The sequence below is a fragment of the Pelodiscus sinensis genome, chromosome 2 (assembly GCF_052426305.1).
Source record: "Pelodiscus sinensis isolate ZL-2025 chromosome 2, ASM5242630v1, whole genome shotgun sequence".
Taxonomy (NCBI): Eukaryota; Metazoa; Chordata; order Testudines; family Trionychidae; genus Pelodiscus; species Pelodiscus sinensis.
Genome location: NC_143053.1, coordinates 147,548,916 through 147,557,419, shown reverse-complemented (window position 1 = coordinate 147,557,419; position 8,504 = coordinate 147,548,916). Strand labels below are relative to the sequence as shown.

General features: G+C 42.6%; 1 protein-coding gene across 4 annotated transcripts in view; it reads left to right on the top strand.

The window, feature by feature from the left end:
* Positions 1 to 1,053: 1,053 nt before the first annotated feature.
* Positions 1,054 to 8,504, top strand: part of MSANTD3 (Myb/SANT DNA binding domain containing 3) — a 33,160-nt gene continuing 25,709 nt past the window's right edge. For 3 of the 4 annotated variants that reach the window (XR_012901822.2, XR_012901821.2, XM_075921553.2), the window contains exon 1: positions 1,054 to 1,227. The gene's annotated coding sequence lies outside the window, so the exon portion shown is untranslated. The other variant, XM_075921554.2, reaches the window with a different exon arrangement.

Below are 8,504 nucleotides of genomic sequence, written 5' to 3'. Positions count from 1 at the left end.
GGAAACCTGAGGACCAGCTGTCCAGGGGGAGTCCCTTTAAGCACAGGCCTTAGATAGCCTCAGGCAGCAGCCACACAAAGTAACTCCTGACCTGATGCTCTGCTGGACCTAGTTCCAGCCAGCCTTAAATGCGATTCAGCATCCACTCAGTGTGGATGCACTCTTTTGAAATGCATTTTGTGTGTAGATGTGTTATTTTGAAATAACTTATTTCAAGATAACGCTGTAGTGTAGACATACCCTATTCCTTTTACCTGAAGAAAAAGAGCAGTTTGCTTTATGAAGGACGATTGGCAATTGTTATAGCCCCTGGAGAAAGTTTAATCACGGATGCCGAACACTGGGGAAACCACAGTGAGGTGCAAAAGGACTGTAACTACAATTCTCCCTTTGTAGAGAGAACTACATGGGTGTCCTCTTCCCAAGAAGGGAAGCTGGAAACTTTAAGAGGGTGCCTTAAAGGAACATCAGGAACAGGACTAAAGGGGGAGGGCAGTCAATGCTGAAACAGACAAATCATTCTAAATAGTTTGATTAAACATCTTGTTCGCCTCCCACCTACCTTTCATTCTCCTTGGGATGTGATTTCACTACTTCTCCCATCCTCCAGGCTCAGCACCTCAGAATTTCTAGGGGAAGAGGGAGATGGTGGTAGAGGCAAGGAAATGGAAACTGCGTTTTCTTTATCTATTAAAATGTCACAAGTCCCCTCTCCCCCTTTTTCAGGTTATCTTTGAGACTCTTCTAAAATGAAGGATGTTACACCTGATATTTTAGAGTGTCCTAGAACCTGAAACTTTATTTTTCCCACATCAAACCAAATTTTCCCTCCTTTTCAAGTTTACAAGTTGGCACATGGGATACAGGTGGTCAAATCCCTAAAAATAACACTTGAAAATAACATCCACCCATCCATCCACTTTGGATCTTCCTCGAATGGAACATACATGAAATGGATTCCTTTCATTTTGTATCGCTCTGAAGGGCAGGAAAATCCAGCTCGGAGTTTGGTAGGAGCTGAAGGAGTGGTATCTGACCTGCCGGCAGGGAGGTAAAGAAGGAAAGAGGCCCATCCCCGCCACAGTAACGGAGTAGGGGGAGGGGATTAGATTGGTAATCGTGGTGCTTTGTTAAGAGTCCAGAGAAATCATTTGGGCTGTGCTTTGGTATCTAAGGGTGGGGTTATTTTTACATATACAACAGAGCGAGGCCTTCCTGGGACTTGGGGTAATAACATGAACATTTTTCATTATTTCTGCCATGGTTTATGTTCCTGTATTTGTGTATCAGACGCAGCCTGTATGCATGCATTGGGTGGTGCATTCTTCTTTGTCAGGCTAGAATCTGTTCTCCGTTTCCTTTAACTAGAAGAAAAAAGAAGGAACCAGCAAGGGAATAAGAACAAGCTCTTAGTGCTTGAGATGTCCTGATGCATGAAAGCCTGGTAGGATTTATATTTCTGTCTATCCTGAAAAGAGACGTCAGGCAAACATTAGAAATAATAACCTGCATCTGTTACCTCTTGCCTTACACAAACTGCTTTTGATATCCTCCATAACTAGTAGGTTGGGTTGCTTTAAAAAAATGCATTTTGTCAGTACAGGAATACAAACAGTTTTAGGCACTGTAACTATTTCATTATCGTCTTATATTTAACAACCCACAATAACTATTAACACTTTGTATTAAAACAGATAAGATTAGAAAAGAGATTTTTTTAAAAACGTGATTTTAATGTTAATGTTATAGTTCATGTATAGATCTCATTCTGATTAGTAATGTATGTTTAATTACCAAGTTTTTAAAGACAAGTGTGAATTCACATAGTGGAAAATCTACTTTTAGCAAAACCAGCTGTACTGTCTCACACTGTGATCTTGTTACATCTCAAACTAGACAGGGTCAGCCCTGGGTGCTAGTTGGATGGGAGATCTTTGAGAAACCCAGATGCTGTAGGAAGTGGGACAGTGGGCTGTTGGAATTTCCTTCATTTGAATTAAATGAAAGTGTAATAACCTTGCTGCTTTGGATCATTACAAATCCCATGCCATTTCCCCCCACACTCTAAAAACAATGGTTTTAGCTGTGGTGTCATGATCAATGTCTAATTCTGATAATTACACTATCTACTCTCATTTTCTGTTTAACTTAAATTGGATACATTTATTCTTTTTTCTGCTTAACTATTAATGTCTTTAATGTCGCTGTGTGGTGTTAAATGAATTTAACTTTACACCCCAGAGTTGGCTGCAGTTAAATAGTAGATGATATCCATATATAGTATAGTTTGTGGTTAATGAAAACTGAAGATAGGGTTGAGTAAAGCTTTTCATTCTAATTCACTCTTATACTGCTTATAACTTTCTCAGAAAAGTGTCTTTTGAAGCTGAAATTGTCCATCCTTGGGTTCAGCTTGAAAGTAGATTTTTTTTAAAGGTACTCATGAAATTGGTGCAGATGTTGGAGTTAGAGTACTGTGAATGTGTGCATAAAATAATACACACCTGCTTTTATCCTTCTCTCTGTGTGTAGCTTTTAAAAATATCATAATTCTCCCAACCTACTTTTGCCAGCATATAACGCAGAAACAGACAAACATAAAAAGTTGAACATTTTGTTCTTTCCAAGGTAAGTTGAATGAAAATAGCATAGTATTTGAAAATAAAGGCTTCCCCATTTGCACAGTATGTAATTCTTAATCCACTAATTTGTTTTAATGCAAAGTATGTATTGTTAGGCATACTGAAATTATTTGCTGCACATTCTTGTGACTAAGAGGAATTTGTGTGGGAACAGATAAGGGTGAGAGAATACTTTAGTTCTTTGTTTCTCAGGATTTATCATGTAACAGGTTTTTTTTGTACCTGCTTGTTCCCAGATTGATTCTGCTGGCTGCCTTGGGACATCCATAGAAAATTGCTTCCAATTCAACAAAAAAAATCCTACTTACTAAGTTACTTAGGACATGTCTACACTAGGAAATTATTTTGAAATAACATTTTTAAGTAACACCCAGAATAACTATTTCAAAATAAGCTTAGTGCCCAAGGAAAGCAGGAGTTATTATTTTGAAATAACCAGCCCCTTACACCTCAAAATAACAGGCTTGGTAATGTGACCGTATTACTTGTTATTTCATAACAACTCCCTAGCATAGACTAGGGATGCTAGCTCTTGGGTAATAGAATAGTCGACTAACCACATGAATTCTTAGCGGTTAGTTGACTGTTCTATAGTCCCCGGGGGCAGGGCCAGCAGTCAGTACAGTCCAGCCCCACTCTTGGGGACCCCTTTGTCACCCCATGCTGTTGCCACTGTATGAGAGGCAGTAGTGCGGGGTTCCAGGTGGGAACCAGTTTACAAGGGGAGCCAATTTAAAAACCAGCTCCCCATGCAGACCTGCTGCCTGTCACCCAGTGCTGCTGCCTTTGATAGAGACATCAGCCTGGAGTGGCAGCAGCTCCTGTCCGCGAGGGTCTGAGCTCCCCACGGACAGAGGCTGCTGGGTGGGGAGTAGGGGAGGCGGCCGTGAAGCAGTCTCTCTGTGGCAAGTCTGGGCCCACTGTGAGCAGAGGCTCCTCCAGCAGCAGCCCCTGTCTTCTGGGACCCCCACAGACAGGGGCTGATGCTAGAGCAGCCTCTGCCCACAGCCAGCCCAGGCCACTGCAGACACGGGCTGCTCTGCAGCAGCCTCCCCTGCCTCCTCCTCCCACGCAGCTGCATCTGACAGAGGCAGCAGCACAGGGCGGGGCAGGTGGCACTGTGGAGATGGTGCTGTGGCAGGGGAAACAAGCTTTTAAGCCAGTTTCCCCAGGCAATGACTTCTGCTTACCCTCCTTGCTGCCTCTGATACTGAGACACAAGGGGGGGAGGAAATGCATGTAGTCAATAAGAATATCCGATAAGCTTAGGTTTATTGGTTAGTTGATTACTCACTTACATCTCTAATGTAGACCAAGGCTTAGAGAGCACTTATATGGTCCATGGCCCATACACGGCCTATACATGGAAAGTATTTTTTCCATGAGATATGGGCTATGGGAGTTTTTCCGCCCATCCTATGGCCAAAGAGCTTCCAGACGTTATTCCACGCACATAAGGGACAAATGTATTGATGTGTCTCACTGCTACTTCTTCAAACATCAGATCTTTTGATATCTCAAGGCACTTCTTAATGATCTAATGGCTGGAAGTGTACCTCAGCATATTGAAGAAAGTGGATCAAGTATCTAAGAGAAGGTACTTCAGAGTTCCTTTGTGATGCATTTAGTCATTAGTGATCTCAAACATCTTTTGGCAGTCTCCTTCCTTCTTGGGGTCAGGCCATGACCCTGCCTACTCCATAGGGCCATAGGCAAACTATATGTATATGCAAAGATCTGATTATAATAGTAAGTACTAGCAGAAATACCCGGCATCAGCCAGGGAAAATATAGTAAAAGGTGTGTGAATGAATTACTTTATTTAAATTAACATAGCATATTTTACTGGAAATAGTTGTCTTATATATTACTTTAAGAAATTAACACCGCTAGTGATGTGCTTACAAAATGACAAAACCCATAGGGTCCCTTTTCTCAATCCCCACAAATCAGGAAGGCCCATCTTCTCTTAAAGACTCTATGCAAACCAATGCCTGCAGCCTCCTTGCCAGAAGCCCTGAGAAATGGAGGGGATGTCTCCTGAGCTCTGCAGCAGCAGCAAATCACTGCTCCCCAAGTAGCCACTCCCCGAGTGCCTTCAGTGCACGCTCCATGGGGCAACCTGAATGGACTTCCTAGCGGCAGCTGGACCAGTTGCATTGATCAGAGAAAGCAAAACACCTTCAGATCAGGTGCAGTTAATGGTATCTAGATGATCAGAACATACAGCAGCTGAACGTACCTGTTCTAATGAGAATAGGCTGTTCTGAGTGTACCGTGTCCTCCTCAGGGTCCACAGTGCTCATAACCTCATCCTCCTACCCACCTCCTCTGTACTGTGAGCTGAATCCTGCAAAGTGCATAATGCCTGTGGCACTTGCTGATAATGCACACAGCCCTGCCAGGAGAACGTACGCAGCCCAAAGGAGGACAAGTGGTGGGATGGCTCGTTTGGGTGTGGGGGGAGGGAAGCAACTGTAATTTCCAGAAGGGGTTCAGTCAGAGCCCGGCTGCTTGAAGATGTTAAGAGGCTGTAATAGCTGGAGGCTTCTCCCAGCCACAATTAGCAAGGTTAGACCCCAGCCAGCATCATCCACATTTGGGTCTGTCCTGGAGACCTGCTGGTGCCCTAGTATAGGGGAGGTTGCTGATTCTCTGCCCCACTGTAGCCTCTCCCCCATGGGCTTTCCCTTGATGGTGCTGCAGGTGCCCACATGCTTTATCCTCTAGGATCTCGTAGTTGCAGTTTATGTGATACACTTAACAGAAGAGTCCACCAAATGCCTATGATCAGGTGCTACTAAAAGCTAATTATCAGTGGGCCCAATTGAGGTTTGGGGGAACCAATTTCAAGATATAACCAATCCAGTGATTTAAGTTAGGAAATCAGGAGCATCCATGCAAAATGTTGTGTTTCTAGCTCTTACTGTTTCGGAGATGTTTTGGAATTATCAGTGGGCCCAACTGGGGCTCTGGGAGACCTGGAGGAATTGATTTCTAGATATAACCAATCCAGTGATTTAAGTTAGGAAATCAGTAGTACCCGTGCAAAATGTGATGTTTCTAACTCTTACCGTTTTGGAGATCTTTCGGGACAAACAAACTTTCAGAAATATTTATAAGATATGTGTGTGAGAGAGAGAATGAATATGTAAGCTCTTTGGGGCAGGGACAATCTGTCTGTTATGTATTTACACAGAGCTTAGTTTCTGGTCCACGATAAGGACTCCAAGGTGCTACCACAATGCAAATAATAATATTAGTAATATGCGGGGCTTGCCGAACTGCGGCAAGCCCCGCTTGCCAGCTGCACTGTCTGGCAATCTGCGCATGCGCAGATCGCCCGAACCCGGCTCTTCTGGGTTACAATCTACTCGTCACGGGCGAATAGATTGTATTATTTGTCGAGCCCTGGTAATATGTATTGGTATAAAAGGTTTACATGTAAGTTTTTCAGATAGTGACATTATTCATGAGTGGTTGAACCATAACATCATTTACGTTTCATATGCTGATTGTACAGTTTTAGACACCTGCAAAGTCAAGTACTTGAGTTAGAGTGAATCCAGATTTCCAGGTATCATTGGGAAAAAGAAGTTAAAACTACATTATTTAAAAGAAATTAAACACCTCTCTAAAGTGCTTAGCTTTGCAAGTTAAATGGCTTTTCTAGACATAACATTGCCATGCTTTGATCATCTGATACCTCTGACTTTTCAAGAGCTAAAAGCAAGTGCATCATGGCCCATTAGAAAATGGAAAATCTCCCTTTGTCTCTCATCCTAGTTCTTCAGGGTTGTAAGCTATTGAACTTTAAACTTGTCACACTGGTATCCCAGGTGCCAACTTCACAGGTTCTCCAGAGTTGGAGCACCCACAGAAAAAATTAGTGGGTGCTTAACATCCACCAGCAGCCAGCTCTTCCCACTCTTTCCCAGTGCTTCCCACCCACCTCAATCAGCTGTTCTGTGGAGTACAAGAGGTGCTAGGGGAAGAGGGAGGAGCAAAGTCAGGGCATGCTTGGGGGAAGGGTCAGAATTAGGGGGAGGAGCAGGGCAAGAGCAGGAAGAGGAGGGCAAGGGGTGGAGCATGGGGGAGGAAACGGAGTGAGGGGCAAGGTCTGGAACTGAGCAGGGGTTGAGCGCCCCAGGGAAAGGAAGAAGCTGGCACCTGTGAGTGGTATAGGAATGAATATTGTCCAACCCAGACCTCAGTAAAATTTTCTTGGGGGAGGAAGGGGGAGAAAAGCCACACTTTGTTGCTAAGATTTGGTTTTGATTTTGAATGCTGTTTGAAGCTGCTGAGCCTAGTACTATATTAGACTAAGTCCTAGGTAAGATGGATGAGTGGGCAGAGTGCATTGATTTTTTACCTAACAGCAATTACTAATTTCTAATGCTGTCTTATAGGAACATTGATCTACTCATTCCTAGTTTGCATCATATCATCAAGATGGCAGTTTCTTCACTTGTTCTTAAATTGTTTTTCCCCATTATATTGAAGAAACTTTTAAAGCAAATACATTTGTCTTTGTGTTCCATATAGCAATTAGAATACCTGGTTTGCTGCACTTCTTGGGTTTCTTTGTACATAGAGTATGTGCATTGCTAGGGTTACAGATGCAGAGGAATTCCTCTGTTATCAGTTGGGGAGACCAGACTTCCACAGGGAAAAAGTGTACCTCTGCCATAATGTGCGTCAGGGAGTGTCACAACAGGGCTCTTCCTCATCTGCAAGACACTCATCTCTGTCTCTTCTACTGCTTTTTTCCTCCTTACGAAATGAAAAATCAAGATGTAAATGGCCAAATAGGAGGAAGCAGTATTTTCTCCATCTGTTGTCACTGTGTTCTCTCAGCCCCAGCCTCTCCACTGTGTTCTCTCAGCCCCAACCTCTCCACTGTATCTTTATTCCCTGACATTGAGTTTATTTTATTTCCTGTTCACCTTGCTACATTTCCTAGCTCATAGTTTGTTTTTCTGTTTTGTCCCTAGGTTAGGATACAGTTCTCTTTCTAAGGTTTCTGTTCTTTTGATTTCATTGATTTTTTTTTTTGTATTTCCTCTTTGCATTTTGTATCCCTCTCTTGATATTTGCTCATTCCTCCTGTCACTCAGTCTGAAAATATGAATAAATCAGTTCTCTCTGCTGAGAAAGGAGAAAAGAATAGCTAGCTGTAAACTAGATTTGAGGGAAAGTGTTTATTTAGGGTGGGGAAATGAGGAATAACTAGGATTTAGTGGGATAAAATGAAGAAAGGAAAAATTTTAGGCTGAATGTCAGGAAACATTTTTAAGTGAAATGTATTGCATTTTGGAATGATCTCCTAAGGGAAGTAAGAGAAGCCTCACTGCACTGGACAAAATACTAGAGTGCGTGTTGCACAGACAAATACTGGGTTGGCTCAAAGACTTTAACATGAATATATTAAAATGTATTATTTTAAAACATGTATAAGGCTAGCTGCCATGAAATGACCAAAACAAAATAGTGAATATATCAAACAGTGAATTACTCAAAACTATGAAACCAGTGTCACAAAAAGAAAAAAAAAATCCCCCACTTCAGAATGTCCCCTGCCTCATATTCTTTGTTTTTCTAGTACATTTTACATGCACATGAGGTGGTTTCAGAGATGTGTGGAAAATTACATGGAATATACTTGCACAGTCCTACTAGCATTCCGTCCTGGTTGCATACACCACCCAACCACAGAATTATCCAGTGGGTTCCTGATCTGCAGGATATAGTAACAAGGAAGGGACTGCAGAAATGGTGCTGGCACAGGGGCAGTGTTCCCTGTAAGTTGTGCAGCTACTCAGGAGAGTTTCAAATGCTGCCCAGGTAATTAGCAGAGTGCCT